The sequence below is a fragment of the Numida meleagris genome, chromosome 5 (assembly GCF_002078875.1).
Source record: "Numida meleagris isolate 19003 breed g44 Domestic line chromosome 5, NumMel1.0, whole genome shotgun sequence".
Taxonomy (NCBI): Eukaryota; Metazoa; Chordata; class Aves; order Galliformes; family Numididae; genus Numida; species Numida meleagris.
Window position 1 is genome coordinate 36,269,851 of NC_034413.1, and position 24,271 is coordinate 36,294,121.

The 24,271-nt window shown below is 46.9% G+C and overlaps 1 long non-coding RNA gene across 3 annotated transcripts in view; it reads left to right on the forward strand.

Moving 5' to 3' along the window:
* The window catches only part of LOC110399528, a 53,052-nt gene that overhangs the window by 23,470 nt on the left and 5,311 nt on the right, over nt 1-24,271 (forward strand). Inside the window, exons 3-7 of one of the 3 annotated variants that reach the window (XR_002439257.1) lie at nt 6,781-6,970; nt 10,171-10,334; nt 18,377-18,512; nt 18,950-19,163; nt 21,095-21,233. This is a non-coding gene — a long non-coding RNA (uncharacterized LOC110399528). The remainder of the gene's footprint in view (nt 1-6,780; nt 6,971-10,170; nt 10,335-18,376; nt 18,513-18,949; nt 19,164-21,094; nt 21,234-24,271) is intronic. The other 2 variants (XR_002439258.1, XR_002439256.1) reach the window with 2 other exon arrangements.

Consider the following 24,271-nt stretch of genomic DNA (forward strand, 5'->3'; position numbering starts at 1 on the left):
CTCTCTGATAAGGTTAGGACTTCCTCTGCCTGCAGCCAAGGGTCACGGAGGCATTACCTTGTCGCTCAAACCCATCTCTGATCTGGAGAAAGCAATGCTTTTGGCTGCAGCCCAAAAACTCCAATGAAAGCTTGATGGAGCCAGTGGGAACCTTTCCATAAAGTGCTCAAGGGTTTGCCTTGGATTTAATTAGCGCTCTGCAAACTTGGTTCAAGGCCAATTGAATGACTCTTGCGTTGTGGTGTGCACACTGTCTCTTTGAGGAGTGTTTCAGAGCTTAGTGAGAGCTCGCCTCTAGACAGGAAGCAAGACCCTTGTACTCCGTGGAATAGGTCATCCTTATCTCAACTGACCTATCTCAAAATCTGTGTAGTCTAGTACTCAAGAACCTGAAGTAATTTAACGTTACCACCCCTATACCAGTTATTAGATGTGCCTGAATTATTATGGCACTAAGGAGCTTTAACACACCCTGAGGCTGCGCACTAAGTAGAGCAAAAAGAGCCCCTTTCTAGCGTAATTATATAAAATAACCAAGTGAGATTCTGTTAATCCTACTGTCTTACATCTGGGGGATTTGGGAAAGGAGAGGGGAACTGTTTTCCAAAAGTTGTACAGAGACAAAGCTGTAAACACTGCCTCAGGACTCCCACATTGTAGCATCCCCACATCGTAGCATCAGGGCACCCAGTAGAATCATAGAATAGAATGAGCTAGGTTGGAAAAGACCTACAAGATCACCTAGTCCAACCATCCACCTACCACCACCAACCCCACTAAACTATGTCTCCCAACGCTATATCTAAATGTTTCTTGAACACCTCCAGGGACAGTGACTCAACCACCTCCCTGGGCAGCCCGTTCCAGCGCCTGACCACTCTTTCAGAAAAGTAGTATTTCCTAACGTCCAGCCTAAATCTCCCCTGGCGCAACTTGAAGCCATTCCCCCTCGTCCTGTCACTAGTTACAAGAGAGAAGAGGCTGACCCCCAGCTCGCTACAACCTCCCTTCAGTTAGTTATAGAGAGCGATGAGGTCTCCCCTGAGCCTCCTCTTGTCCAGACTGAACAATCCCAGCTCCCTCAGCCGCTCCTCATAAGGCCTGTGCTCCAGCCCCCTCACCAGCTTCGTCGCCCTCCTCTGAACACGCTCTAGGGCCTCAATGTCTTTCTTGCAGTGAGGGGCCCAAAACTGGACACAGTACTCGAGGTGGGGCCTCACTAGGGCTGAGTACAGAGGGACAATGACTTCCCTACTCCTACTGGCAACACTACTTTTGATACAAGCCAGGATGCCATTGGCCTTCTTGGCCACCTGGGCACACTGCTGGCTCCTGCTCAGCCGAGCATCGACTGATACCCCCAGGTCCGTTTCCTCCACACAGCCATCCAGCCACTCTGCCCCAAGCCTGTAGCGTTGCCTGGGGTTGTTGCGGCCAAAGTGCAGGACCCGGCACTTGGTCTTGTTGAACCTCATCCCGTTGGCTTCAGCCCAGAGATCCAGCCTGTCCAGATCTCTCTGTAGGACCTCTCTACCCCCAGGCAGATCAACGCTTCCTGCCAGCTTGGTGTCGTCTGCAAACTTACTGAGGGTGCTCTCAATGCCCTCATCCAGGTCATCAATAAAGATATTGAAGAGGACAGGCCCCAGCACCGACCCCTGGGGAACACCACTCATGACTGGTTGCCAGCTGGATTTAACTCCATTCACCACCACTCTCTGGGCCCGGCCCTCCAGCCAGCTCCTTATCCAGCAAAGGGTGTACCTGTCCAAGCCACGGGTTGCCAGCTTCTCCAAGAGAATACTGTGGGAGACAGCGTCAAAGGCTTTGCTGAAGTCTAGGTAGACCACATCAACAGCCTTTCCCTCATCCACCAGACGGGTCACTCGATCATAGAAGGAGATCAGGTGGGTCAAGCAGGACCTGCCCTTCACAAACCCATGCTGGCTGGGCCTGATCCCCTGGTTGTCCTGCAAATGCCGCGTGATCTCCCTCAGGACAATCTGCTCCATAACCTTCCCTGGCACCGAGGTCAGGCTGACAGGCCTGTAGTTCCCCGGATCCTCCTTACGACCCTTCTTGTAGATGGGAGTCACATTAGCAAGTTTCCAGTCTTCTGGGACCTCTCCAGTTGACCAGGAACGCTGATAGATGATGGAAAGCGGCTTGGCTATCTCTTCTGCCAGCTCCCTCAGTACTCTCGGGTGGATCTCGTCCGGCCCCATGGACTTGTGGCAATCCAGGTGGAGTAGTAGGTCTCTGACCATTTTCTCCTGTATCATGGGGGGTTTGTTTCGCTCCCCATCCAAGACTTCCAGGTCAGAGAGTAGAGTGCTCTGAGGACAACTGGTCTGGCTTTTAAAGACAGACGTAAAAAAGGCATTGAGAACCTTAGCCTTTTCATTGTCCTCAGTGGCCACATTCCCAGCCGCGTCCAGTAAAGAATGGAGATTCTCCTTGGTCCTCCTCTTACTGTTAATATATTTGTAAAAGAGTTTCTTGTTCCCTTTAATCCCAGCAGCCAAGCTTAATTCGAGCTGGGCCTTTGCCTTTCTAATTTTCTCCCTGCACATCCTGGCAACTTCTTTGTACTCTCCCTGAGTTACCTGTCCCTTCTTCCACAGGAGGTAGATTCTCTTTTTCTCCTGGAGCCTCAGGAAAAGCTCCCTGTTCATCCACGCCGGTCTCCTTCCCTGCCGGCTCATCTTGCGGCTCAGGGGGACAGCCTGTTCCTGCGCCTTCAGGACTTCCTTCTTGAGGAGCAACCAGCCTTCCTGGACTCCTTTACCCTCCAGGACCAAATCCCAAGGGACCCTTCCTACCAGCCTCCTGAACAATTCAAAGTCTGCCCTCCGAAAGTCCAAGGTCGCCGTTTTGCTGCCCCCTCTCCTGGTTCCACCAAGAATTGAGAACTCTACCATTTCATGGTTGCTATGTCCAAGGCAGCCCCCAACTTCCACATCCCCCACCAGACCTTCCGTGTTTGTAAACAGCAGGTCTAGCAGGGCACCTCCCCTGGTAGGTTCTCTCACCAGCTGCAGAAGGAAGTTATCTTCCATACACTCTAGAAACCTCCTAGACTTCTTCTTCTGCGCCGAGTTGTATTCCCAGCATATATCAGGGAAGTTGAAGTCTCCCATGAGGACAAGGGCAGGCGATTGCGCAACTTCAGCCAGCCGTTCATAGAACACCTCATCTGTCTCTTCATCCTGGTTAGGCGGTCTATAACAGACCCCCACCAGGATGTCTGCCTTGTCAGTCTTTCCCTTGATTCTAACCCACAGAGCTTCAATGTTGTCTTCCCCAGTTGCAAGTTCAATAACATCATAACAGTCTCTCAGTAGGTGCTGATTGAGTTTCCCATTCCATCCTGCTGCAGGTTTTTGTGGATTTCAGCCTTTTATAATGAGAGCTCCTGGAAAGCTCTTTTAGAAGCAACCCCTCTGCCATGATATGTAAAGATTGGCTGTGGCTTTGAGGAAACAGAAGTTGTCTTCCCTCTTGAAACTTGTGGTGTCTTCAGCTGTAGCATCACAGGAGGTCAATCAGTATGATCTTGTATAAGATTTTCTCAACTGCTCCATGCCATCCAGAATTTGTATTTTCTGAAGGCTGTCCCAAGAGTGATGATGAATACATGCACCGCTTTGGTTTTACTCAGAGGTAGCAGCATGCCAGAACTATTCCAGGCTTAAAATCAAACTTGGGAGAAATAAAATGCTTGGAGAGATCATTGTGGTTGGATGGTCCTATGGAAGTAAAGGAGTACATCTTTGCACCATGTGTATGACCTCCACTTCATCCAAAGGATTGCTGGACTCCCTTGCAAGCAAACTTCTTTAGTCTATCTGGGTGAAACTGGATGAAACAGGAAGGACAGGGCAGGCAGATTGCAGTGCTTGCGTGGGGCTCACAGTACTCATGGTATGCCAGAGCAGAGATTTGCTGCAGTGGAGTCTGGCTTGAAGCTGAGACTGCAACTTCTGCCCACCCTGGAGCATGCCTCAACCCCACGTAAGCAAAGAGGGTGTGTTATTGAGTAGATGCACAGCACTGCTAATGCTTTAGGACAGATTTATAGGTATGGTGATTGAAGACAGACTGTCCTGCAGTGTGATTTGTTTGGGTTTACAAATTTCAAAGTGTTCTAATTGCCTTTTAAACAGCTACTCCTTTATTCCAGGAAATCTGCCTTAGGCTTTCTTAGTTTAAATTCCAGATTCCCATGGAAATCCAGGAGTCAGGGGACATTTCAGGCTGATGTTTATGCTCTGTGATGGCTTTTTCTAGAAAAAATTTTAGATGCAAATCAAGTACTACAGAAAATGTTACAGTAAGAGATCTTAAAGGTGAATCCTAAGTTTGTTTGCAGGCTGAGAAACATGGTTCAGCCCTCAGCCCTTCATCATGTTGCAGTTGTTCAGGCTGAAAACAGTCTGTTAGGACAGCACGCAGCTTGCCAGGGGTATGCTTCGTTCAGATCTCACCTAAAATGTGTTAGGGCTAGGCTGGTTCCATTCATTATGTAGTTTTTAGCATTCTTTGAGCTTTCTAGGGAAATAAAAAAAGTTTCTCATTACAAGTTCCTGCAACCAAATATAGTTCTAACTCCTACACTAAGAATACTTTTGATGTGCTGTTCAAAGCAAATCTGTCGAAGCAGTATACTGTTAGTGAAACTCAGGAGAAACAACAGGTCAAGTGACAGGAGTAAACAGAGCTCTCGGTCTCTTTGGAGCTCCTATTCAGGGCCAAGAAGAATTTATCCTGATGAAAAGCCTGGTTTTCACTTTGGAGGTTGCACTTTGAAGCAGAAAGAACTGCTGCATACTAGTGGATTACATGAAGGCATTTATCCACATCTTTCTGTCATGTTTTTGTGATTTTTTGTTGTCAATATTCCACATCATAACATCATGTAAAGCACCGGCAGTTAAAGAGTTAATGGGGACTGCCTTTTTTGGTGTTTTGGTTATCTGAGGGGGAGGGGAGGAGCTGCACGCCCCAGGGGTCTTTGCATCTGGAGGGGGTGGGGAAGCAGCCTGGTAGAGGGAGAGCTCTTCCTTCCTAGTGGGCGGAGAAGCACGTGGTCCCCCTGCAGCTTACCGTGTGAGAGTCTCAGCTTGTAACTCTCTCTGTTTGATTTATTGGCTTTAGTTTCGATATCATATTTAGTAAATCAACGTTCCTCCTCAGATTGGTGCCGCTGTTTTGTTTTAGATCCGTCTACGAGTACCCTACCTTTCCCCTTTTCCTTTTGTCTTCCCCAGGGCGGGTCCCCTGCTGTGCTAGCCGCCGGACCAGTCTGGGCCGGCCCCAACCCGCCAGTTTTTTTTTCTCCTTTCTATCTTTTCTGGGCCTGTGGGCCTGCTGTCTCCCTGTCACGGACACAGATCCTTAGATAACGCCGTGACACTTTCTTTGCTCCCACATCTGTCCAGGGACACCTGGTATTTTTTTATTTTCTATCAAAAGAAGTAAACCCCAAATCAACATACTTTACCTCTTGGTGGCCTTGCAATTTGTGACAGTCCATCCCTGGAGGTGTTGAAGAACTGAGGAGATGTGGCACTGAGGGACGTGGTCAGTGGGCATGGTAGGGGAGGCTGGGGTTGGACTTCGGGATCTTAGTGATCTTTTCCAACCTGAATGATTCTATGGCATTAACATTTCAGTAACAGAACCATTTATAATAAGAGATGAGTTATCATAGTTTATGCTTTTCACCCCGTAAGAATTTGAATTGAACAATGCTGGAGAAGGCAGCAGTGACACAAACTCTCTTGTTTGGGCAGGAGAAAAACTCAGCATATTTAGAAGAACTCAAGCTGGTGAAAGATCCTTTCTCAAGGCTGTCTGTTTTTACCTGACAGCCTTTTGAGAGTGTATGCAGGTGTATTGTATGTGTTGGAAATATCCAAATAATTGATCAGGACGGTATCTCTGATAAAAGCAGATTTTATTCGCAATTGCAATGGCGGGCGTCCTGCAAGCAGGCGTGCCGCAGAAAGCAGTGTTACATCTTTTATGCCCTATTACCCGACGCTTATCTTTTCCTCCCCTGGTTCCTCATTGGCTGAGTACTTCAGGTTCACAGTCTTCCCGACGCTCAACTAAACATAAAGATACTGGTTGAACATAAATTGTTGCTAGCTAAGCATGTATATTGCTAATTAATTAACTTCTAACTCTTGCTTACTCAGCACCCGGTCATTATTTCTGGACACCTGTTGATTCTTGGATAAAGATAAGTGTGGAAGGAGGATAGAGGGAAGCATCCTGAGGCCTGCCTGTTGTATCCCTCCCCCAATCCTAGAGTGAGACAATTTGGCCTTGTGTGGAGGCCCTGGCTTCTTTGATAAACCTGCTATTCTTTTGCTGAGGGCCTCTTAGCAAAACAGAATAGCCTTACAATATGCTTTTAGTCTAAAATACAGAAGCTGTGGTCTTGGTACTTATTAATTACTTCATCTACTTACTAAGCATGCATCAATATCTAAAGGACAGTTGATGAAAACAATCAGAGACCCCCCTTTCAATGAAATAAAGAGAACCCCAGAAAGAATTATTAGTATCAATACAGAGACCACAAAATAAAGTACGAATCTTGTTAGTTCTATATGCAGAAGCAACATTCAATTCCTACATATGGCACTTCTGGATTCATAGCAGAGGGGAATTTGTCAGTCAATACATAAGGCCTAGATTTTTTTTTTAATGTTTCTAAAGGTTCCTGCATAATTTCTGAATGCAATCCAAGGTATTTAATTCTCTCTGTAGGCTCATGGTGAAGTGAGATGTTCTATGGTCTGGAAGCAGTCGGTGATAGCTTCGCCTCCTGTATCAGCAGGAGAACTTAGGAGACACAGCTGAAGGATTGGACATTACCATGGAGGTAACATCTCCAGTGGAAATGATGACAGGGCTTTAAAACACCTGCAGCTGGTTCCCACACACCCCCCAGCCTACAGTAAGTGACCTTCGTTCTTCTGCTGTCTCAGCATAGAGAAGCAGCTCATCCCCAAGGCTGCATTTTACTATTGATATATGCATGCTCAACTTAATGATTCTCTCAGCACTGCGGTCGTGTCTGCAATCATGTCATTAACGTAACTACATCAAGCTTTTGTCAGGCAGTTTTTGCTATATTAGAACAATGCTATGTTGTCCTCATTTGCTGTCCTTAAGACTATTCTCATATAACTAAAATGCCCAAACAGTTAGCAATAACGTTCGCCATGTATTATGCTTTGGGCTTGATTTCAGCCAGGCTGCAATGCTGATCGCTCATATGGCTTTATTTCCTCCCACTCTGGAAAGGAATAAGAATAGCTTTCTGTTTATGTGTTAGGAAGATTAACACTGATTTGATTTTTGAGGGCAAAACCTCCCGTGAATGATGTATAATACCATGGATGGCGATTAAGCAAGCCGTGGCCTGGGGCAGTAGGCTGTGGAGCTGACTAAAATGGCCAGGACCAAGTTGCTGGTGGCAAGAGGACAGAATGTGGTGCTCCCACCCATGCTTTTCCCATGAGACAAAGTAAACAGCAAGCTTCCTTGTCTGCATAGCTTTCCATCATCTCTCTGGTGCTGCATCCTTGGTCCAGAGGTGGGAAGATCTGATTTGCTCAGCCTGCTGGAGATCTCCTAGCTGTTCTTGCAGGACAGCCCTGGTTTCAGGGGCAGGGGCCAGCCAGTGGGCACGTAGCCTGGGGAAGGGGCTGGGTGGATAAGGGCTTCTGTGAGTATCTGCTGATTTTAGGATAATGCAGGTGCACAAAGGGAAGATCAACGTATTGGCTGGGACGTGGCACTTAATTGTTCAAATAAAAGCTTTGGGGCAAAAGTTTTTGACTGAAAATTGTTTGAAGCCTTTCCAGTTCATCTTTAAAAAAAAATAGGAGAGACAAAAGTGTTCAAGATTATATGAAATATTTCTGTTGAGAACTAGTTACCTTGGTTTTTAATATTAAGTGTGATTTCTTTTGAACAAGATTTTCTCATAATTTAAAGTTAAACCTTTTGATGTAAAGTGGCCAAAGTAATACATTTTGACTTTCTTGATAGTTCTCTTATGTTTTCCCAAACAAAACAAATTTGCTTAGTTCTGCACAAATTTATGAATGACTTTGTTCGACCCCCACGAGGGAAATGGAACAAGAAATTGAGTTTGTGTTGGCTCATGAAACTTCTATTTTCAATGTTTCAGTTTGGTCCCTAAAGTCTTTTTGTTTCTGAACTTCTGAATTAATACACCCTTACTGTATCTCTGGAGAGCCATAACTTACATTGAAAAACAGAGGATGGGACAGTACTAATCACTGCTGGCACTGAAATTGGTGTGGTGGGCAGGAGCCATTCCATGGAAAGAAATTAAAACCCAGCTGGATGTGTCTTGGGGAAACATTTCCCTACTCCCTGCATGTTAACTGGCATGGAAAACTTTCTGTGAGTGTTCTCCAGGCTTTGAAGTCCAAGCCTTTCTCAGGAAAATGGAGCTACTTGGGTCTCCCTGTGAAGGTCTTCCTAGCTTAATGTACGTTTATTTTCACATCTCCCTGTAGTCAGGGTGGGATTTGTCTCGAGTACCCATGGACTCCTAGAAATCTGCTGCATTGCCCAAGCTTGTATACACTGCTCCAGCCAGAGGAGGAGATGGCATCTCCAGGAGATGTGCCCTCTGATCTGAAACAAGCAGAGGGAAGTGACCCTTTGCTTGTGGCAAAGTACAGCAGTGTCACTATGACTGAGTGTAGAGTGATGCTGTAGTCTTGCATGTACGTGGCTGTGGAGGAGCTGCTGGTGATTGGCAGAGAATTGCCCTGGATAGCAACTGACCAGGGCTATCTTTTTCTTATCTCTTCAACATCTTTATCAATGACATAGACAATGGAATCGAATGCACCCTCAGCAAGTTTGCAGATGACACCAAGCTAAGCAGTGCAGTTGATACATTGGAGGGAAGGGAAGCCATCCAGAGGGACCTGGACAGGCTGGAGAAGTGGGCCCACGAGAACCTAATGAGGTTCAACAAGGCCAAATGCAGGGTGCTGCACTTGGGCCAGCACAATCCCAGGTATTTGTACAGACTGGGGGAAGAACTCCTCGAAAGCAGCCCTGCAGAGAGGGACTTGGGGGTCCTGATGGATGAGAAGCTGGACATGAGCCAGCAGTGTGCACTGGCAGACCAGAAGGGTCTGGGTTCTGGGCTGCATTAAAAGAGGAGTGGCCAGCAGGGAGAGGGAGGTGGTGGTCCCCCTCTACTCGGCTCTTGTGAGGCCCCATCTGGAGTACTGCGTCCAGGCCTGGGGGCCCCAGCACAAGAAAGACGTGGAGCTGTTGGAACGAGTGCAGAGGAGGGCGACCAATATGATCAGAGGGCTGGAGCACCTCTCCTATGAGGAAAGGTTGAGGGAACTGGGCTTGTTTAGTTTGGAGAAGAGAAGGCTCTGGGGAGACCTCATTGTGGCCTTCCAGTACTTGAAGGGAGCGTATAAACAGCAGGGGGAACGATTGTTCACGAGGCTGGATAGCAATAGGACAAGGGGGAATGGTTTTAAACTGAGACAGGGGAGATGTAAGTTAGATATTAGGAGGAAGTTTTTCACACAGAGGGTGGTAATGCGCTGGAACGGATTGCCCAAGGAGGTTGTGGATGCCCCGTCCCTGGAGGCATTCAGGGCCAGTCTGGACGTGGCTCTGGGCAGCCTGGTCTAGTGGTTGGTGACTCTGCACTCAGCAGGGGGTTGAGACTAGATGATCTTTGAGGTCCTTTTCAACCCAGGCCATTCTATGATTCTATGATCTTTAGCTAAGGAACCTCTGGTTTTACAGTCTGCTGGGTTTTTTTTTTTGTTGTCCTTTTTCCCAGAGAGAGATCCATGATATCACTTTCATCTGCACATGGCCCTGTGCTTTTCGCTGACTTTCCACCCTCCCTTTCACTTAACTGGGATAACTCCAGCATGCAAAACATTTTGTGTCTGACAGAGTACTTATGCTCCAGATATTTTATATGGGAGTCCGACATGTGAGGTTCCTATCTAGAGGAGCTATTGCCTGCCTTTGGGAAGTCTGCCCTGTATATTTGGTAGCAGGCAGGGCTTGACCCACTGGGCTGGGTTCCCTGCTTCTGCCAGATTTTGACCAGCTGTATCTCTGTCCTAGTTTCAGGTCGGCACCACCAAGATGCCTGTCTGCCTTGGCTGATGAGGATAGCTACACACAAGGCAAGCTATCTGAACCCAACAGCAAAGACCATGTTTCCCCTTAATGCACTGTGTTGTGGGAAGTGTTTACTGCTGCTGCTCTTACAGAGCAGAAAACCAGAGGTAAGGAAGATGATTGCAACTGAAAATTTCTGATGGCACATCCAACCCCATAGTTTGTTTCTCCATCTCTCGTTGCTCAGTAACCCTGAGCTTCTCATCAGTGTGAGGGCTACCAGCAGCAATGGAGAGACGTGCTCATCTCTTGGCGAAGGTGTTTTCATGTAGCCACAAGCTCAGAGCATGGCTGTAATGCTCCCTGCTGCTCCTGCCCATTGCCAATGTCTGGAAGTGACCTTGCAGAAGACACTTCCCCAGTTTATCAGATCTCTAACAAGATAATCAAAACAGGAGAACTTTAGCAGGAAAAAAGCATGCCTCAACAAGTAAAAGCTGGGGTATTTGGCTTTGGTTGGAAAAGCTGGATGTCATTGAAATACCTTGGCATGGGCATGGGCCCTGTGTCAAGCATGTGGACAATCCAGCCTTGTAAAATGTATTTTGTGTGCAAACTTGTGTGTGCCCCAAAATCTCAAGCCCACTATTTCCATGCCACCTGAACTTACAATTTCTACCTAGGGAGGCTGAATTAAGAGAAGCCTGTAGTATTCTTTTGGGATGAAAAGGAGCATGTTGTAAGACCTGGCCGCAGCCTGTTGAATATCCAGTAAATAGTTGCTGACAGGGAGATAGCGCATGGTGTATGCTCTGTGGGAACTCTCCTTTCTTTGGCTCTGTGCCTTCTGCTAGCAGTTTCCATGGCTATCATTATGGTGATATTCCTGTCTCATTTCTCCCTTGGCTATTGGATGTGGTCATCAGACTCACAGAGCAAAAATCTTACCCTGGTTTGTCTGGGGACCTAACTGGTCACAATTTCCAGCCCCTGCACAGATTTCTGTGCCCACGGATGCCTATGACTTCTTGAGACTCAGGAGCAGAACTACAAGCCAGCTACATCCCCAACTCTAATGGGGCCTCCCTTCCCTCCAAGTGACTCATAGTCTACACTGATTGAGGCCCTTTCTTCCAGAAGGCTCCCAGAGACACTGGACATGTTGCAAAAAGAAAAGGCAAAAGTCATTTGGAAATTACTGTAGCATTGGGATAAAATGTAAAAAAGTGCAAAGTGGGGTTTGCCTCCCAGGGGAAAGAGGCTGGCTAAAATACACGTCCCTCCCACCTATCTTCAGACAAACTGACTCACCCTGTGAAGTGCTGCTCTCTCTGTTGGCTGCAGAGTCCTGCATGCCTAGATTAAGTGGGCACTCCACTTACAGAATCCTTGCAGGGTGCTGTTTTTTCGTGATTTCTCTTTACAGTGGAGTTCGATGCACTTGCTTCGCAAGTCACTGGATACTACCTTTGAACACTCATGTGACACAATGAACCATAGCTTCAGCTCAGTCTAACAGTGCACAGAGGAAAAAAAGAGCATTAGGAGCTTGCCCAGGCCCCTTTTAGACTCTTGATTTTAGTGGGTGAGGATGGAAAGGGAACAGCAACCTACTGGTAGACACTGGACATCCCTTCCCACTCTGGTGGAAGCACAGGCAGAGGCTCTGGAAGGCTTCAGGTACACTGCTAAAACTCTCAGTTACATGTGTGGGAAGTCCCAGAAGTGCAAATATTTTCACTTCTTAGGGTTCTCCTCACTATCAAGACAGGGATAGTAGCTAGCCCAGCCAGTGGACAACTGACTTGTGCTTGAATGTAGTACAAGGATAGAATAAAGTGTGTAAGACTTATGATTTTAAGCCAGGCAAAATTATTTGGGCATGTAAGAATGATGCTCCCAAATTTTGGGGAATGTTGTGTGTATTTGAAGGCAGAGTGGTTTTAAAGATCTACAATGCAAGGTGAGAGGAGACTAATTTTAACAGAGTTATTTTTCCCATATTTTTTCTTCTTTCTGTGACCGCACATCTCTCTATTTACTTATAAAGTACAGCCCTCACCACAGTTATTAAATCAGGAACTTAATACCTCTCCCTGGGAAAAGAAGCACTTCTTAGGAAATAAGAAATACAATTGGGGGACAGAAAAGGCAGAAAAGAAGGAAATGTTTGAAGTTCATAAAGCCTCAGATTTCTCAAGGGTCCTCAGCTGTGCTGTATGTTGTCCCAGCTGAACTGCAGATATTTCCGCTCTGCACATTAATGCATTCAAGGAGAAATCAAAGCAGTTGTCTTGAGCATGCTTCAGGCCAAGTGTATATGTCCTACCTCAGGACAGCCCCAATCCCTGAGGTTGTGCTCCTTTAATCTTCCTCCTTAAGGGACTGGGGCTGAACACAACTGGAGCTCATTATGGCAATCTGCCCATCAGCATGTAAACTGATAGATGAATCTTGTGATGCTTCATGGTCCCTGTGTTCTCGAGGCCATGTCCTCTACTGGACCCTTCCGTGTAGAGGAGACTGAGGGGGAGGCCTCGTAGATCTGTGTCAGGGGAGGGTCAGGTAGGGGTGAGGAAAAGGCTTTGCCCCAGAGGGCGGTGGGCATGGAGCAGCTCCCCAGGGCAGTGGGTACGGCTCCAAGCTGCTGGAGCTCAGGGAGCATTGGGACACTGCTCTCAGCCATAGGGGTTGGTTTGGGTGGTGCTGCATGGGGCCAGGGGTTGGACTTGGTGATCGTTGTGGGTCCCATCCAATTTGGGATATTCAGTGTTAAAGGGAAGAAAAGCATCTCCAACAGTCTTGTCAACATTCTGTGCCTTGTCACTGCTGCTGTCCCTTGGAGGCCCATGTTAAAGGGTGGCCAAGCACCAATAGCACCCAGGCAGCCCTGAGTGGCAATTAATCCAGAACAGTAAGAAGGGACTGCCACATACATTGCCTCAGGAGACTGATTTATTAATCTAATGCCCAGCCCTTAGCACGAAGCCAGGTTTTGGTGAGTCATATCTGTCACTGGAAGCCCTTGTCACAGTCTCCCTTTGCTTGTGTCCTTAATGAATCTCTGTACAGGGTTGTCTCTGTGCAGAAAGGCCGAGTGGGGCCATGTGCCACAGCAGCCTTTGTCTTGAAAGCTGGCTGGGGGCTCTGCAAGGTGGGAACTTCGATCCAGCCTCATGTGTGCATCACTGCAGCAGTATTTCAAGGCAAAGCAGAAGTGCAATGGACTGAATATCTGGTGTGCATAATCTGGGTGCCTCCTCAATTAAGGTGCAAGGACTTTGACTGGTAGTTTCATGCACATGGTTTACCTGATCCATAAACAAAGAGATGAGCTGCTGTGGTGGTCATCCAAACATCCATCCTCTCGTCCTTGGGCTCTTTACTACCCCTCAGGAGTGTTCATGCCCTTATCAAAGGACCATCTCTGTCTGTACACTGTGCCCTGTGGTTGCTTACTGCGATGATAAACTTCATAGCTCAGAAAAAAGCCATGTCACTTACCAACTAATAAATGATTCAAAGCAGTATGTCACTTCTATTTGCAAGAATTTTTCACTCTAACTATGAAGAAAATTATTCCTGAATCAATATTTGTGCCTGCCTTTCTATTTGTACCTCTTCAAGAGCACCTTTCACCTTGACCCTTCCTGCTGGCTTTAATCTCCAGCAAAGAAGGGAAATCTAGAATGGCAGCCAAATGTCATCATGTGTTTCTTTTTTTTCTGCAAGTATATATACATTTATATGTGTTCTAGATTTCTGTGAGTGCTCAGATAACTTATCTTCATGCAGATTTTCCTCCAGCAACTTTGAGCCATTCTTTCCATTGACTCCGGTGGCAAGAGCTTGACTGGAGGCAAAGAAACAAGCAGTTTGAAAAGGAAAAAAAAAAGTGAAAAATGATAAAATGTAGCATTGCTCATGTATGTAGAATTGCATTTCATGGAATTTGAGTGATTTTTATTTTCAGATAGAAGTCTGTCAGCATTCTGCTTATCACTTCATGATTCTGCTTTGAAAATTCTTGAATTCAGTGGAGATAGCTGAAAGCCAACAACTGCAGAAGCATTAACACTGAGAGCAGCTGACTCCAAGGGAAGAAAAACTGCTTGAGAAGGATGTCAGTCAGGGTTCAAGAATCACAGACTTTATTGCTGGTTTTGCCGGGGACTTTCTGAATGATTTTTCGTGTATATTGACTTTGAGGGTTAAGATGTACCATGCGATGACCTGGACCACAGCAGTTCAGTCCATGCTTTTGTTTCTCTGGAACAGCCTTGAAAAACAGCTCATCCAAAAAGCAGCTTTTCTCCCAAGGATTTACATCTTCTTCCTGGCTTGCATATACTTACAGGCAACAGAAAGAGAAAGGTGGTTTTGAAAGCACATGAACTTGGAAACAGATGATTATGGTGTTTTGATGAGCTTCCTGTGCTGTTCTGAGATTCAAACTCAACAGCAGAGGTAGAGTCAGGAACTGAGTGGGAAGAACTGAATTTGTATCTGATAGCTTAAGTGTTTTATTTAGGCATGAGTTGGATGGTTACTACAAGGTAGATGCTCATATGTGTGATAATGAGGCAAATGCGAAGGATCTGTGTGGCCTCACTTTTCTTCTTTCTCCTTCCCATGCCCAATTTACTTATTCCAGATAGCAAGAAACATACCTTGCTATGTCTTTTCTCTGATTAGGCCAAAGGAAAGGGCAAAGGCTGTCTCAGAGCATTCAAATACATAGCTATATAATGGGTAATCAATGACAGAAGTAAAACTAACATGTCTTAGCTTTACTTCTCTTCTACCATTGATTAGAAGTCTACAAGATGTCATTGCATAGTTGGAGGAGGAGGTCCTGGAGTCGTGCCTCAGCATATTCTGTTCAGATCCACACATCCACTAGCATTTCAGCTATTTTGAGAAGCTGGCCTCTTAGCAGAAATCACTGAGTGCAAAGGAGACAGGGAGATCTGCTGATAATTAAAAGCACTGTGAACAGTAGAAAGTGTTGTGAAAGGGTTCCATCCCTTACCAGTATCAAATTGCGTAAATCGATGTTGGCCAAAAAAGTGAAATAACATCTTGCTTCCTAAAATGGAAATATCCCAGTGTTTTTCCTGGCAAAGGACTACTCTTGGGGGCAAGATCAGCAAGCGGATGGCGGTGATAGCAGCACGTCCCTTGCCACTACCGGCCTGCGTGGTACAAAGGAAGGAGGAAAGCAGTATTTGCCATAGATCTCCTGACAAGCAGCACAGAACTTTGCACTTTATAAAATATCCTTAGTTTAGCTGTAACTGGCAACTAATAGCCTCCAGCCTAAGTGGTATGTCTTTCTTTTGAAGAAGCTACTGGTTTCTGGCATGCAACCTCGCACAACCATTAGTCTTGCTGCTCAAATTTCTCTGATGCTCCCTAGAACTTAACAAATGTTTTGGGCTTGTTGTTAGCACAGCAGATAAAACTGGGAACTTGGGATGTCCTTCAGTAGGAGTTTATTCGCACAGTTTTGCAGGCTGCTGTAGACTTCAGTCATGGAGAACAGGCATAGGTCCATCTCTTCAACATGGGGAGAATGGCTGGTAGGTGGCACTGTAGAAAGTTGGACTTTTCACCATGGGTTGGTCCAACAAGACTAGAGCAGCTAACCTCCCTCTCTGCTTGAGATCTCATGACTGCACTTCTTTCTGGGTTCTAGTTGTAACCACTCTGATAATTTTTAGCTGTGCCCCGAGGCTTTGAGCAACCTGACTTACACAAAGTCAAGGAGAATGTCTTGCCTACAGCTCTCCATCAACCTTGCAGTCTCTGCCTTGCCACAGCCTGTGAATGGTATTTGTCCTGATATTTCTTCCACTGTATCTAAGCATTTTTATCTACATAAGGACTAGAATTGTGATGTTCCCCATAAATCAGGTGCTCGACCAAGCTCTTATTTTATGATTTACTTTTCTCTACTTTCATTCTGCCATTCATTCTTTGCCCAGCCCTTCATTTGTTTGGAAGTTTCTCTGTCCCACACATCTTCTTCCCAGAAGCTCCTGGATAGTGTCTGACCCTGACCACCTGTTGTCTCGGCTTTCTTGGGACCAACTGAAGTGTGTACGGCTGTGCAACTGAACCGCAGCAAGGTTAGCCAGTTGGTGAGCTCCACCCTTTGCATGGTGCACAGTCCTCATTTACTTCTGCCCTGAAAGTGAAAGTAAAATACAAGCAAATCTGAGCACATATGGATCTAATCCAGATTTGCTTGTCTGAGTGATCGTGCAAAGTAGCCTTGGTGGCCATAACATGCAGAAAACTGGATGGTTTCTCAGATGTTGCTGCAGCCTTTGTTTGTGGACACTGAAAATGTTTTTTTCAAGCTCTGGTTCTGGTGAGCCCTGGGTATCCTTGTCTTCTGCTGTGCCTGTTTTGAGAAAGCTTTAGAAAGCTCATTTGGAAAGACTCACTTGGCTGCCATGAAAAAGGTATGCATGAAGATCAACTGGAGAATGAATGAGGACGAGCTATTTCTCATGGCCCAATTGCTTTTGCGTGTTTTCCTGTGCTCAGTTCCAGGTCAGGCTGCTGCTAGCAGAGCAGATGCAGGGATGGCAGGATAAACAGGAAGCACGTGGCTGCTTTGACATTATTGTTCCACTTATTTTAAGTTCAAGGATCATAGACAGGGAAATTTGCCTTAGAAGAAAAATCAGTGGAGTCATTTGCATCTCACCCTGGTTACTGAGGTTAGTCTATGAATTAACACATGCATGTGTCTGTAGGTGCAGGTACATACGCACAAGTTGAATAAAGCCAGGGTGGTTCTGCAAGAAAAAGGGATGAAGTCTTGCCCTGATTCATGGTACATTCATAAGCATTTGCAGACATGTCTTTCAGCACAGTGACCCAGCCAAGCTGGGCATGGAACCAGTGAGCAGAGAAGCAAGGTTCAGTTGTTGGGAGGTCCAAATTTCGTCTGCCCATGCTCCATGGCAGACTTCACTCCAGCACTGCAGCAGAAACTGGTTCAAATGGCGTCAGCAGCCAAAATAGGATTTCTGCTTTAAAAAGAAGAGACGCATCTGATGGGATTTGCTTTGCTTTGCTTTCTCCTCCTTTTGTTTCAAGAATAGGAAAATTAAGAGTGAAAACCATAGTGGCCACTAGGATAATGAAGCTGCCCAGTTTTACTAGAGGACACAGGTCTGGGATCTGCCTCGGTGATCCTTGGGATCACCTTGTGAATTTCCACCATTTGCTCAAACTTAAGTTTTGTGGAACTGGATGTTCCTTTGATTTATGGAGAATCTGACTGTATGCATAATTCCTGCTTGGTGGATACCTTGCCTGGGGCAAATTCCTCCTTTTTCTGTGCCTCTCTAGCTCTTTAGCTCTGAGCTGGGTTTCAGTCCATCAACTAGCTTTGGATTTGGTTGTTTTCATTTCTGCCTTCCTTGGCACAGGAGGGGAAGAAGCCATGACTAAAATTTTCTGGTGTTAGTGCCAGCACAATCATGTGAGACATTCAGAGGCTGAAGAAAATGCTGAAGAATAGCATCTGAAAAGGGAGATTTACAGCTATTTACACATCAAGCTGTAGATGAAGTGGAGTAAACTAAGGCAAAATTCAGGCAAATGCCATTCTTCCTCGGCAGGCACAAAAAACACCCAGCACTTTCTGGTACTGGACAGAAGTAGCAGTGTGGCTTTCTGAATCAAAAATTAGAGGGCTTGCACTGTGATAGCTTCAAAATTTGGGCTGAAGATCAACCTGTAGAGTCCATTATGTATACATATATTTTAAAAATACAGCAGTTGCATGCATTTTTCAGAAAGGATGCTGCCCACTAGAAGCACTGGCAGTAGTTATCTTCCCTTACAGTAATTAACGAGGGCATCTTCCAGAGCTGTTGGTGAAGCTTGTTTCCTCATTGTGCTTCCCTTAATGGGGCCTTGGGCATCATTTCACCCTTGTTATATGCTTTCCTTTGCCTTCCCAGGCTGAGAATGTGGAGTCACAGTTTTTGAGGCAGTACTGGTGCACCCAGAGCTGATACAGGAACCCACATGCTAAACACTGGTGGGGCAAAGAGATCGCTTTGCTCCCAGTCCATCACTCAGCATCAGTTCTTGCACCTCTGTGATGGACATGGTTCACCTGCAAACCTACGAAATAAGTATTGCACGTCCCTGCTTGCAGGTAACATGCTGGTTGCCTTTCTAGGACTGAGCTCTTCCAAATCACTTTGGAGACATCCAGAGGAACGTGTGGTGCATGCTAGCAGCACTGGGCTCTGGCCTGCCGCCTGTTGTCTGTGCTCTCAGCCTTTTCTTCATGTTTTCCTACAAACAAATGAAAGGTTTGTAAAATTGCCATCCCTGGGCTTCCACATTCAACCAGTTCACACCTCTGCTTCTTCCAGAGGCTTGACTCCAGCTGAGCTCGGCTCAGGCTGTAGCAAATGCTGCAGAAAGCTCCCAGCTTTGCTAAAGGAAAAGATAAATTAGGCTGGTGAGGGATCGCGCCTTGTTGTGACTTAATCCAAGCAGGTCCCAAATGGGGATACAGAAACCCATGTCACCCCACAAGCCCTTGCCTTGCTGGATGACTTCCTCTCTGTTACATGGCTGGAAGAGGACTTGCCTTGATTCCCTTGCCATGCACTGGATGATCGCGTGCATGAGTCCATAACAGCAAGTATCAGCTTGCAAGACTGAAAGTTTCTTGAAAAAATGTAAGGATGTAAATGGAAGACCAAGTTTCTTCTTTTACTTTTTTTTTTTTTTTTTTCCTTAGACCATGTGGGTCCAAGTGGAGGTGCAGAGCCACGTGGAGGGTGGATAATTTGAGTTTTGGACACAGAGCATCACGGGTGGTGCCTTGGCCAGCTGCGTGCTGAGGTCAGCCTGGACTTGGACATCTTACTTTCTGCTCTTTGCCTTCTTTTGTCCCCCTGAGCACAAGATCCTCTATCACCCGTCCGGCACAAACAGAAGCAAATCCAAAAAGTGTGTGAGTACCTTGTTATCATCTTCACTTGATGAGACAAATTGATAAAAGCCTCAAATGAAAGGCATCTCCATGGGGGAGGCTTGCAGCCAGGATATAAATAAAAAATGCACCTAACTTTTTCCCTCCCACTTGTGCCAGTGTTTGATTTGGCAACCTGTGCTCATTTTCAGAGCGCTAAGGAACTGAATTAAATAATTGAATCTTTTCCTTTGCTAACGTTGTTCCCTGGTCTGCCGCCAGGCTCGCACTGGGAGAGGGAGCAGCCGCTGCTTGAAGCAGCAGAAATACTCAGCAGGCAGTTAGCTGGCCAGGCTGGTCACATGTCCCCCATCCACCCCAAGGCTGGAGGTCCTCCCAGAGCCCCCCTATAGGCTGGGCTGGGTGACTTTGGTCAGCCTAGTCTGTGGGAGATGTCCCTGCCCATGCTAGAGGTTGGGACTGGTGGGCTTTGGAATCCCTCTCACCCCAAACCATTTTGTGGTGCTATGATTCTATAATGAACAATTAATTTAGAGTGTGGTTTACCCTTTTTCATCCCCTCATGCCTCCAGCACCCCATGTTCCTGCCCAAACACACACCACGCTCTAGGAGCTGGAGGAAACCTGGCTGCTCCCAGGGGCACAGGTCTCTCCACTTTCCACTCACATCCATGTTATTGCCTTCTGTCCATGGGCCAGCTTGTCAGTCACTCAGCTTTTCTGCCTCCCTGGGAGAAATCAGGTTCAGCCTGGGGGCAGGTTTTCACTTAGGAGGGATGGATGATTGCATATCTTCACGCGCCTTTGCAAAAAGGCTCTTCAGCAAAATCGCAGTCATCAAGTTGTGTGGTGGATGTAGGCTTTCACTAGTTTTTTTTTTCTTAATTTTAATCTATATCATAGAAAATCTTGTTTTCTCCTGTCCTGAGGGGTAGGGGCTGGGGGATTCTGGTTTCCGGCTCTGAAATGGTTCCTCTCATGCAGGGAAGATTTTTCCAGTACATCCCAGCAGCATGAGGCTACCAGCCAGCTCTGCGCCCCATCAGCTGCCAGGAAAGTCAGGCTCTCACGCCTGGCTTTTATTTGCTGTGAAATATCACCCGAGCCTTTCTGCTGAAAAATGAGAGGGAAAACAGCCAAATGACAAAGCTTTTGAGGACAAGTTTTCAGACCAGTGCTCTACCTTGTGCTGCTGGGAGGAAAGCGAAGGGCCTCGCTACAGCTCTCCCCATGGCAAAGTCCCCCAGTGAGGGTCTCCAGGAAATCAGAGGGGGCAAAGCCAAAGCAAAGCTTGGCGCATCTCTCTTCTGTGTTCCACATAGGCAACACGAAGCATCTACACATGCAGCCTGGGGAGCATGGGATGCATGACCAGGGCTGTGCTTTGTTAATGTTAAAGGTTTGATGGCAGTGACAATTTTAACAAAATTCATTAACACATTAACAGAAATGAAACCCACTCTGTGCTCATGATTAGCCACATGTTTCCCTCTCCATCATGGAAAGCAGGGCTCCAGAGGGTCTGAAGTGTACTGTGCTGAGCAGGTACAAAAACAGCCATTACATGACTTAGATTTCCCTTAATTAACATTATATGTCACCCCACACGTCTCCGGCAATGACTAAAGTCTGACTTGACAGCAGTGGCTTCCCATAAGCGCAGGCAAGCGGTCTCTGTTGCAAGAAAGTGTTTGGCACTTCTGTGAAACATGAACAACCTCATGGCATGGCAAAGCTTCCTGCAGAGTCTGGTGTACATGAAGTAAGGGAAAAAGCTGATAACTGGAGGAAATTACTAGAAGTTCTGCCTGGGATCAGTTGGTCGCTATCCTTGAGTTTCTGGAAAATAACACATCCACAGGCTGAGGGGGTTATTATACTATGTATATATATACAGATATGGTTATATTGTTTATTATATAGAGAGTTTAACATACATTATATATCCAGCAGCTGGGATGCAGCAAGCGCACGATGAGGAACAGCAGAAAGAAGAATGACCCCACGCTGCTGTTACAAGCAGCTTCCTGAAAGCAGCTTGCGGCCAGGAAAATCGCTGGATGAAATCCCTCAGAGGAGAAAGTCCAGGGTAACGTGGTTTATTTTGTGTCTTTCCAAAGAATAGATCATGTGAGCTGGAGGCTGCCCTGGAAAAGGTGCGTCCCTGGGATGTCAGTGGGGTGCAGGCGGGGGTCTTGCCCCTCATGATCTATGGTAGAGCTGGATCCCTCTGGGGCTTCATCAGAGCCCTGTAGAGGAGGTTTCCCATTGTTTGCACACCTGAAAGCTGCCCTGGCATCTGGTAGCCCTACAAGGATGCAGTGAGGCTTTGTGCAGCCGGCCTCAGAAGGGGTCTTAAAATATTTTCCATTTTAAACAGAGTTGTTCCTCCTCTTCCCTCCCCACCCATCCCACTCTGATTCAGCAGATCCTCGCTAGCCTATGCTCAAAAACACCCTGCTGTAGCTGAAATCCATTTTGGTTGACCTTGGTGGGGTTTAAATGTTGCCTTGTTAGCCTCCAAGGTCTCTGTAAGCCAGTCAACCCTGTTCAACCATTGCCAAAACACCTCTGCAGAGCTAAAAGAAAAATACAATACAAAATTACCAGCTTTGCACCCATCAAGCATGTTGGTGAGAGTTGCTTGTGGCATGGTGGTTCCCGTCCAAAAAAGCCTTTTTACAGCTCTTCTACTCCTTGCCAACAGCTGGGTCCTCTCCAGACAGGAGGATGAGGACCACTGTGGCCATCACCAGATGACCTTTGTCCTTCTGGACCCCAAAGCTCAGACTGCATCTGACTCACACAACATAGGCTGTGGTTGAAGCTGGAGGGATTTTCCAGCTGTTGTGATTCTTCCTGCTGGGCTGCAGGAGGTTTGAGAGATGCTCAGCCTCTCCTCCTCCAAAGCACGCTGCTTGGCTCTCCTAAGGTAGAGACCTCACCAAACCCAAAGCCACTGCAATTGAATGGACCTCCTTGCTATTTTCCAGCCAGTCTGGGACCCTCTCCTCCTGAAACACCACACCAACGCGGGCACATGAGTTTCTCCTCCTTTCCAGACTGACACAAACCGTAGCATTGCCCCACTCTTTGTTGAGGTTTGTCCTTGATTTTGAGGTGGGATAAGCTGTTCTTAAACTCATGTGGGTGCAGAAAGGTGATGCTTCCCTGGGCTGCACTACCTGATGCTCCTTGTTACGAGGATTAGGTTTGTGTTTTTAACGGGAAATATGTGCTGGAGCTGTAAAACTGAGTCAGAGCAAGCCTCTGCCTGCATCCCATTTCCAGTGGCTTTTCAAATCGCTTTATGTGTCCCCAGCGGCCAGGCTGCTACCATCCCCGCGCTGATTGCATACAGGCCCATAGCTTGGGCGCCTGTCTCCTTTCCCACTTGCTGGCTCTGCTCTCACATCATGCTTCTCATTCCTCAGCTCTTCCAAAGTGCATCGGCTTCACTCCCTGCCCCGTGTTTCCATGTTCTGACCCTTCTCATGGATGTCCTGCCCTGACCTTGCAGGGCTTGGCTGCTTCTGGCCCCAGCGCGGATGCAGTGGTGCTGGTGATGAGGTGCCTGGGAAGCAGAGTTTCACCTCCAGCATGATGAGCTGCAATGTTTGGGTTTCCCTGCTGGACCCCTTGGCTGTGCTGAGGAATAGAAAGGGTCTCTGCTGCAGAAGTATAGAGAACCGGCTCCACATTCTGGTACCAAAGGGGCTGACTGCCCCATTTTGAGGAGCATCCCTGCTGCACACCTCTGGTTCCCATGCTAATGAGAAACAGCTTGAAATGTGCCTAAGCCTCGCTCGCTTTTCTCACATTTACAAAAGATTAGCAGGGCTTGGTTCACATCAGAACCTCCCAGAGTCAGGAGGGAGAGCTTCTTATCCATGCTGCTTCATTAATAAAATCACTTCCAGAAGTTGCAGTGCAGGGGGGCTGGCTGTCACCACACAAGGGTTTGATTTTCTTGGTCATCCCATGTTGGCATCACTGATACTACCTGCATGGTTTTCTGGATCTGGATGTGCAACCCACCTTCACCACGTGAGCTGTCTTTCACAAAGACAAATACAATTCTGTCCCATAGATGTCTTGCCTATTCCCAGAGGATGGTTAAGAGACCTTACAAGTGATCTATGGTGCATCCAGATGAGCAGTATTGGGCTCTCTGCAGCATTCCATAGAACCATAGAATCATTTGAGTTGGAATGGATCTTTAAAGGTCATCTAGTCCAACTCCCCTCCGATAAACAGGGACATCTACATCACGTGCTCAGAGCCCCCATCCAGCCTGGCCTTGAAAGTCTCCAGTGCTGTCCACATGGTGTATGTCTCCATGTAGTGTCCCACACTCTGCATGAGCCCAGTGGAGATCACAATAGTGTTAAACCTGTTGGATCTGTTGGCTAAATTCTCCTTAATTTCTGCTATGCCTTGACCTTAGAGCAAGAAAATAAGAAGGGAAAGCATCAGTAGGAACTACCTAATGTACCCTAAGCCAAGGGCTTTGTAACAAAAGCACTTTTCTCAGACCTAGAAATGTGCTTACCTGATGCACAGTTTGCCATGGCTGCTGCTGTGTAGGTTTCCTCCAATTTCTCCTACAAATAGCATTCTATTTACTTTCATCCCTATCTCTCTGAGTGTGTGCTGCTGTTGTATTCCCCTGCAAACCTCACAATTAGCAAAGAGATGCTTGAAGTCCCAAAGGGGGACCCCTTGGCTCCATCCTGGGTGGAGTAACCTGCACCTACAAGCATTAAACACGAGCAGGGCTCGAAGCACATCGTATGAGCTCAGCAGGACTTGTCTGAACTGAAGCAACAGTTGTTTTCCCTCAGTTTCCGGGGAAATTTTCTGACAGGCTGTTTTGCTACCCTGTCTCAGTGGTTTCCCCCCATCCCCATTTTGTCCCCTCCATAAATCACTATAGCCCCAACCAGAGTTGTTGTCAAGCTTCTCTCTTCTTTCTTTCCCCGTTTCCAGCCCTCCTATCCCCTGTGCTGCCTTTCCCTTCTCTTCCCTCCCTCTCCAGGCTGGCTGTGCCCCAGCGATGAGCTAAGGCTGCTCACTGCCGGGTCCCGGATCTGCGGGGGAGGCAGCACGACGCCGGCTGGGGCTCAG